This window comes from Alosa alosa, chromosome 6 (assembly GCF_017589495.1).
Source record: "Alosa alosa isolate M-15738 ecotype Scorff River chromosome 6, AALO_Geno_1.1, whole genome shotgun sequence".
NCBI classification, from domain to species: Eukaryota; Metazoa; Chordata; class Actinopteri; order Clupeiformes; family Clupeidae; genus Alosa; species Alosa alosa.
Genome location: NC_063194.1, coordinates 1962926 through 1971856, shown reverse-complemented (window position 1 = coordinate 1971856; position 8931 = coordinate 1962926). Strand labels below are relative to the sequence as shown.

General features: G+C 38.6%; 1 long non-coding RNA gene across 4 annotated transcripts; it reads right to left on the bottom strand.

Annotated features, from left to right (window-relative positions):
- Positions 1-1828: 1828 nt before the first annotated feature.
- On the bottom strand, positions 1829-8613 carry LOC125296413. 4 transcript variants are annotated; one of them, XR_007193749.1, is made up of 7 exons: positions 7954-8613; positions 7798-7865; positions 3088-3202; positions 2857-2959; positions 2542-2611; positions 2295-2421; positions 1829-2044 (listed from the first exon to the last, which is right to left on the bottom strand). It is a non-coding gene; the product is annotated as an uncharacterized LOC125296413 (long non-coding RNA). The 4 variants fall into 4 exon arrangements; XR_007193746.1 differs by having other exon boundaries at positions 7798-8613; XR_007193747.1 differs by having other exon boundaries at positions 1829-2041; positions 7798-8613.
- Positions 8614-8931: the final 318 nt, after the last annotated feature.

The window sequence follows — 8931 nt, the reverse complement described above, 5'->3', positions numbered from 1 at the left end:
TAGTTGGAATGACTGAACAGTTAAATAGGTGGATAGTTTATATAGTTAAATGATTTGCTTGGTAGATAAGGTTTAATATAGTTGGAATGATTGAACAGTTAAATAGGTGGATAATTTAAATGGTTAAATTATTTAGGTAGATAATTGACAGTTGGAATGGCTCTAATGTTTGCTAGCAGTTATGCTAACTATGTTATCAAAGATAATAATGTTAACCACGTTACTTAACCTTAGGCCGTATTATGATGTCACAATCGGCAATGTTAAGTCTATGGGGATTTTTAAAAAGTTTTTCTTTAATAGTTTAAAAAGTATAAAACTTTCAAAGTTGAAAAGACATAGCAACCCGATCTGTTTGAAGACCTACGTTACAAAGTTTGAATGAAGTTTCTAAGTTAAACTGTTCAAGAGAAATTGCGTGCGGAAAAAGTGGAAAGCGGAATAATAATAACTAGAAATGCAATTCCAAGGAATTACCAGTGCATGAAAATGCTAAGGTTGTGTAAAGTTGTAGTTAAAACAGATAATACAGAGATGGTTACTACGGTGATGCTAGGATAGACATGGTGGTTGCATAGCTCAATAAAAGTTGATAGTTTAAAAGTAGACTGTTTAAAAGCTGAATGTAGATAGTTTAAAAGTTGTTGATAGACAGTAGATAGTTTAAAAGTTGTTGATAGACAGCTAGTTTAATAGATAGTTTAAAAGTAGACCGTTTAAAAGTTGTTGACAGACTGGAGTTGAATGAATGTTGATATTCAAATAGTTTAATGGCTGTGTATAGGTAGATATTTTACGATAACTGAAAGTTGGAATGGCTCTAATGTTTACTAGCAGTTATGCTAAGATTTGTAATTCTGCTAACCATGCTACTTAGCTAATGTTTTATAGTAGTGCTAGCAATGCTAACATGCTAACCATGTTACTTAGCTAACTTAACTAACATTTTCTAGCAGTTTTGCTAAACATTTTCTAGCAGTTTTGCTAAACTATGCTAGCAATGTTAACATGCTAACTATGTTAACCATGTGACTTAGTTAACCAAGCTTATCATTTTTAATAGTTATGCTAACTAGCATGTTAACTATGCTAACCATATTACTTAGCTAACCTAGCTAATCATTTTTAACAGTTTTGTTAAAAATGCTAACTAGCATGCTAACTATGCTAACCATGTTACTTAACTAACTTAGCTAATCATTTTTAGGAGTTATGCTACCTACACTGGGTGAAAAGGCTCTGAATCAGGGAATAATCATAGTGATATATTTCCTGATATGTGTAATATCAGGAAATATATTGGTTGATATGCTCCTGATATTTTAGTGCCAATTGCCATATCAGGAGCATATCAAAAGTCCTGAATGGGACTGCGACGACATGCAAGATATTCAGACTTCATATTCTCACCTGATATGATCCATGTTTCAAGTATTAGCTACTTATATGACCCCGGACACCTCTTGTTCTTGTTCCCATATACCCCCTGATATGTCAAACATGGGACTATGCATATACAGCCCATATACTGCCAGACACAGCTAATTTTGCAGGCATTTATGTGTATGCCTTTATTTGCGTTTCGATAGGCTTTATGCCTTTATTTTTAAAATTAATCATGTGATTTATATATGGTGATTTATGTAATGGTTTTAAATGTGAGATAGTGATGGTTATGTACTGAGCTTATTGTGCATCTTTAACTTAAATAATATTTCACATTAATTTTACATACACTTAATTACATTATTTACTTACACCTGCTAAATCCCAATGACTTATTTTACTTTACCATGAAAATTCATATACTGTACAACAGGCAATAAAATTTGTTACATGGCCTTTATTGTATTTATCAATCAATATTCAAATCAACATGGCTTTCTCGCCTGCAGTAGGGGGCTTACGCAGTGACACTCGCCCCCTCTCAATGACCTGCCTCGAGTGAGAACAGAGACTTCTGCTTGACCACAGTGGTTTAAACAGTCCATGGTCTGGGCGGGCAACGTCCTTTAAAACATTTTGGGCCCTTGTCCGTACTCTTCTGGTATAGATGCAATAGTTCGAAGTAACAGAGATATGTTTTACAGTTGTGCTCATAAGTTTACATAACCTTAGCATACACATACATTTAAAAATCATCTGATCTTAATGCCTTAATAAAAATTTAAAAAAAAAGAGAGAAAAATCCAACCTTTAAGGAACACTTAGAAAATTGCTGTCCTTAAAAGGTTGGATTTTTCCTATTTTTTTTTTAATTAAGGCATTAAGATCAATTTTCAAAAGTATCATACCTAATTGCAACACTGTCTGCAGAAGCTCTTTCCTTCTTGCTTAAACCACCTTTCTGACATAGATCCTCCCCCCATCTGACGTGCAGTGCCAGCCTCTGGCTCCAGGCTGGGACTTGCTGGATGGCACCTAAAAAAAATAAAACAGCAATTGCTATACATTATGGTATTGTTGATTAAGATAAAAATCAAAACATTAAAAAAATAAGTTGGTAAGTCAATCAGGTGTTCAAACAAAAATGATAATTACCTTATGAAGGCACCCTTGCCACCATCAATGTTAATTATTGATATCAGTTTATTTGTAAGGGTTTCAGTTTCTGTAAATAGAAAATAAGATTGAACTAAATTATGATTATGCTTAGTTTGGCATATATTCAACACATTATTTACATTACCACCAACATAATGGTAAACACAGCTAAACTTCAAAATTCAAGACTATAATTAAAAACGACAATAATGATGATTAGTTCCTGTATTAATGCATTACATTGCACATTTGTCAAACAAATTAGAGTGTGCACAGTGACATAGCCCTCATTCAAAACACACAAACACTTACAGCATGTTGAGGGCAGCAGCCATGGCTTCCAGACATAGTCAAGTAGCATGTAGTAGTAGCAGCAGGACAGACCGACTTTGCCCTGGTCTGTTGATGGAGCCCACTACAGTCATAACAACAAACAGACACATGAAAAAAGGGGATAAACTAAACACAGCAACAAACACAAATACATGCACACACATAATGTTATTTGCTATTCTACGTGTGTGTGTCTGTCTGTCTGTCTACCTGGTGAGTGAACTCTTGCGGGATTGAAACTTCTTCTGTATGGAAGTGGCACACATTTGGAATATTCCAGAATGCACTCAGTGTTCTCAGGGAAGCAGTCCTCACAACTCACTGCCTGCAAACAGAGAACAGAGGGAAATTAAGATGAATAAATTGCAATAAGCTTACACATAACGTGAAGACACTTCTCAATGAGACGTGGTCTGGGAACCAAATGTTCATTTTCTCGTATTTGAAAAAAATGCTCAGATCCGTTTATTGGGTGCCACGGATGTCTATCAAATGTGTCTGTGCATAGCTCATCATCGTCTTGCTTTCCCCCCTGTTCTGTGATGGGGAACCAATCTCAGGCGAAAATTTGCTCCATGGTCTCCAGGCTGCCTTAGCAGCGTGAATCAAATCGCGCGCAAGGCAGCATGGGAACACCCAGGCTAATATTTTACATCACAACTTTAGCATTTTCATGCACTGGTAATTCCTTGGAATTGCATTTCTAGTTATTATTATTCCACTTACCACTTTTTCCCGCACGCAATTTCTCTTAAACAGTTTAAGGCGAGACACTACAGGTGAATAGGGTAAAATTTTTAACAAGCAGATATCACTATGAAACTACCCCAGTTGATTACTTACATTAATATGAGAAAAAAAATGTATTACAAGTTTGCTGTAATTTAATGTTTACATATGCAAATTAGGCATTATCTAATTAAATATCGCCAATTTGCATACATTTTAAGGCCGCTAAACCTGAGCATTGGATACAGCTAGGTTCAAAATGATGTTTTCATTGTGTTCAGATATTAGATGGGGAAACATTTACAGAGGGATTTATGAATATCTACTTTTGTTATCCTGTAAATCAGAAAATTATGTCACTAGCCCTAAAAAAATCGATTTTTTTCCATGTTTTTAGGCATAAAATGTCATGTAAGTCAGGCTAGGAATAATATATCAACAAACCCCTCTGTAGAAATCTTCGACATATTGTTAGCCATAAGTCTAGAAAGTTTGGTGTATGTACGTGCTTCTGAAGTGGAGTTTGAGCTCAGAGTGTGAGAGAACTCATTTTGAGAAAACAGTCTTGAAAGACAGCCAATGAGATTCCGTTCTCAGCCTAGACTCGCCTTTGAACTTTCGCGATTGGTTGCTGATACAAAGGAAGTGTCCATATATGGATCACATAGCGTGATACAGGAAAAACAGAGCTTTCCAACGGTAGTACACATGATATGTTTTGGACCACGGTCGCGGGAGTGCATGCAAGATTAGAATGCTAACTTTTGCTGAATTTAGGAGAAATATACAGGCGCGAGTAGACACAATATAATGAAATAAACACCTAAATGTGTAAATCGGACTTTTTTGTTGTAGTAGTGCGAGAATACATGCTAAGGTAACATACTAGCTCAAAATCTCGAAATTGACCAGTGCATAAAAAAAAAAAACTGTTTTCACCTGCCGTGTCTCGCCTTAACTTAGAAACTTCATTCAAACTTTGTAACGTAGGTCTTCAAACAGATCGGGTTGCTATGTCTTTTCAACTTTGAAACTTTTATAGTTAACTAGCATGCTAACATGCTAGCATGCTAACTATGCTAACCATGCTAGTTTTTTTAGTATAGTCATCCCCAAAATGCACCAGAATACAGGAAATCACATAAAACAAATTAAATTTTTTCTGGGGGAGGACCCCCACAATTAGTGGGGGGCCCTTAATACATCTGGGCCCAGGGGCCCGAAAGTTCATAATCCGCCCATGCACGTATGTATCAGGCCGGTGTAACGTTGGTAAATCTTCCATTGCACAGAATGATTTTTGTAGCATGTGCAACAAATGACAGTCGAAAGATACAATTACAGTGCTGCTATCAATTTGCTTGGTATAACCGCATTTATAGTTTTCTACAAATGCAATCAATCAAATTGGCCTCAATCACTCAACCAACGCTAACGGTAACATTACCTAGGTCCTTATTGATATAAGATTAACGTACCTGCAGGAAAAACCAAGCATGTCCGATAAACATCCTCAGATTTATTTCGGCTTCAAGAAGAAATGGGAATTACATTTCATGTGAACATCGTCCTATCCTTATTAGACGTTCTCTGCGGTAAACTAGTCCTTGTAGGAAGCGTCCATTGTTTTTCCAACCCACTTTTAATTTCCTACGAAATTACGTCTCACTGCAACGATGCGCCATCTAGTGGACAAACAATTACTTATCGCCAATACTAGAAATGCAGCCATGAATTTGTAATTATGTATCGGCCGTTCTAATACCGATAGTATGTGGGTGCCTGTGTGTGTGTGCATGTGTATGTGTGCACCGCCATCTACAGGCCAATGAGTGTACAGTCACTAAATGTACACAACCTAATTTTTTTTAGACCCCCCCCCATGGATGAAATTCTACAAAACTTGGCATACCCCCAGAGAATGCCAGGTCAATCATACACATAAAATTTGGTGCAATTCTGAACATCTTAACTGAAGATAGGGGCGATTAAAGCAGAATATAGCATTTTCATGGGGGCAAATCACAAATGAGTTATTATGGGCCAGGTCGATGTGGGCCCTTGAGAGGGGGAAATATTATATAATTACCGGCGTTGTATACATTATATGACCGACGTTCTATACATTATCCCTTACATAAGACACTTGTGAAAAGGCCACCCCCCCACCCCCCACTAGCTTTCTGCTAATGAGTGAAGTCAGACGCATTTGAAAGGCTTTTTAGATCAAATAAGTGACTCAAAATATAAATCTCAGCGGTCTGTATTTTCTCCACCCCCCCTTTCGCATGCAACATTCAAATTTCTAGGCAAAAAATTATATCCAGAGAAAAGTGGATTTGAGGGGTATAGCTCCATAGACCTCCATTCATTCTGCACTCCCCCCTTATTAGACATTCTCTGCAATCATACAGAACCATAGACAGATATGGACAGAGTCATCACGTAGACGTCAATCGAGGCGGGTGAAGCAAATTTCAACCGTTTCCTGTTGGTCGACGAGGCCTTCTGCGCAGGCTCAGGGGACGTAAATGTAACGTAGGCACATAGTCTGACTCGTGTAACTCTTGTGATAGCTGCACCGAGAGATTGGGTATGTAGCCACTTACTTCGTTACCACCATGTCTACATTACTGTTCTAAATGTCCTAGTTGTTCGTAGATAAATGTGATTTAATATAAACAGCACTCGCCACATTCATAGCCTAGGCTACTGTCAATCCATCAAAACTTAGCTGAAATGTGCTCCGATGCTTTCGTTCTTATCCAGAGAATACGGTTATTTTGCTCCTGTGCGACGCTTTCACCCGCTCTGGTTGTATGCTTATTACGTCACTTTAGCATTGATTTCGGAAAAAGGTTTATTACTCAGCCGGTAAGTCAGTTACGAGGTTTAGACGCCAATCACACAATGTTGTATTACTCCAAAAATAGAAAAAGTTCATATAAAGGCTTAAAACACTCAGCTGTAATGTTATTTGATGTCAAAGTGGCACCAAAATTGAATGGGGTTCAATGGGGATGGCTAGGTGAACTGGTCTACTATTTAGCCTCAGATCCGCCATAGTGTCTACGCTCTCCGAACGTTCACCTGCCCCCTTGTACGGAACTGGGCCAGTTTTAGTCCTTATTAGCACCAGATCCATCAAACGGATCCAGACCAATTTTGGACCGATGTGCGTTTGGACACTGGATCAGGTCCATTATTAGAGCTGGTAAGTCCCGCCCATCCGCTAAACCCCGAGTGGACCTCTAGATTGAAAAATTGTCAATGCAAGTGAATGTGAGAAAATAATTATTTTGTAGTCCTGTTTGTCTGAATTTTTAATATAATCTCATGTTATGAGTATATTGTATGATTCTTCGGCTAGCAGTTATGGAAAAGACATAACGAGAAAGATGTGAGCTAATCGCTAACATTAGCTGATATGCTAGTTTTTGTAACGGTAGGAATAAACACAAGGTAAGTTAACAAAAATAGTCGAAACATGTCTAGCTTCACTCAACACATTAACACTATGATACAGTGTGATTGTAAAGTTGTATGGTCCACTGTGTTCAAAGTCTCTTAATAACCCTCTTCATCTCGACCATCTGATGGTTGTTATGGGAAACTAGTTAGCTGTCCTCTAGGAGAAAGTTGTAATCCACAAAGTGCCCTCACACAAAGTTTAACCGCATCAAACTTCTACCTGCTAAATTGTAGCATTCTTTACACGAAAATTTATATTGAAAATTAACAGACAACATATGTTGACATTCATGGCAAAATTCAAACGGGACCAGAAAATAATTATTTTCTCACATTCACTTATGTCACCAGATTAGTAGTAGCCTTAAGGCTGCCCGTGACCAGACAGCAATATAGGTTAAGCTTTAAGTAATTTACTGTAAGATAAACGGCAGTAGGCAGTGCAATTAATCAATGAGGCAAAGGAGCTCAACTCTTATTACAAATGTATTAAATATAAATAAACAGTCAATTTGACTCACAAATTCACAGTTAAAATGTACACCAAATACAATACTGTAATAAAAACACAGCAGTTCCCACAGTCAGCACAGCACAGCAGTAGACAAACGAGCGAGCGAGCAAGCAAGCAAGCGAGTTAGTAGCTTCGTGTTCACCCGGCTTAGCCTAGCCGAGCAGTCATACGCACGGCAACCCACAAATGTGCCAATAGCTCGGTACCTTCCCGTAAGTCCTCCACAGGCTACTCAGCTCTCCACCCGATCACCAGCAGCGATGCAATCGCTCAGCTGAAACAAGGGAGACTTTGGGCAGTACGGAGCAAACTACCACTACTAACACACGTTATGTTGTTCGAGGCAAAAAGGAGCTACTCACATTGCCGGGTGCAGACCAAATCTGCCACCCGGAATATAGCTTTTGCGTGGATGCCGAAATCCTGGAACTGCTCTGCTGTGTGTCCGGCTGGGTAGGCCACCTCTGGCTCGGCCACCTCTGGCTCGGCCACTGTGTCTTTTGCAGTTCTCCGCCTGACTTGATACCTGCTCTGTGTCTGTCGATCCTGCAAATATAGGGAGAAAAACTCCCACACACCTGTTCCCCCTCATTAAATTAAGTAGCCCCCTTCCTATAGGTTCGATTGTGAGTTTTTGAGTCTTTGTTAATTGTCAGTTTGATTTGGGACAGCCGTGACGGGAATATCAAAGTCCACACGTCAAAGCAAAACAAAACACAGCACACAGGACACAAATAAATGCATTAAAACACTACAAACGTGAAACATGATACTTTGCACTGTGACACTTGCGTTAATGATTTTTCAACCTAGAGGTCCAGCGGGGTTAGCGGAAGGGGCGGGACTTACCAGGTCTATGCAGATCCGTGCCGGACGTTGTGGTAGATGTAGCCCAGCTGCCTGCCTCCCACCATGTGGTTTTGAACCTTTCATCTTGCACTCACTTGGTAATCAGTGTTGATTAAGCTGTGCAAGTTGTGTGGTGTGTGACATAAATGCAAACCATGGCTCCTCCATGGGAACCAAAGCATTTTCGACACTTGAGAGTCACTTCAGATGATGTACAACAGCATTAAAAACTCAAACTATTCATTATTTAGCTCTGAAGCAATACTTGCCAAGCACAAAATATAACCAATTTGGAATATATTTCAATAGGATGTCTTGGTGAAAACAGTACAACTTCATAATTATTAATGAAACTATTTTTTCCCCCTCTAAATTTTCCCACCAGAAATGCTTTTCCTCCAAATATGATGTTTAACTGAAGAGCATGTATGCCAAGTTGTGAGTGTATCTATGCTGTCAGGTTCAAACAACGGGAACATCCATCAAAACTG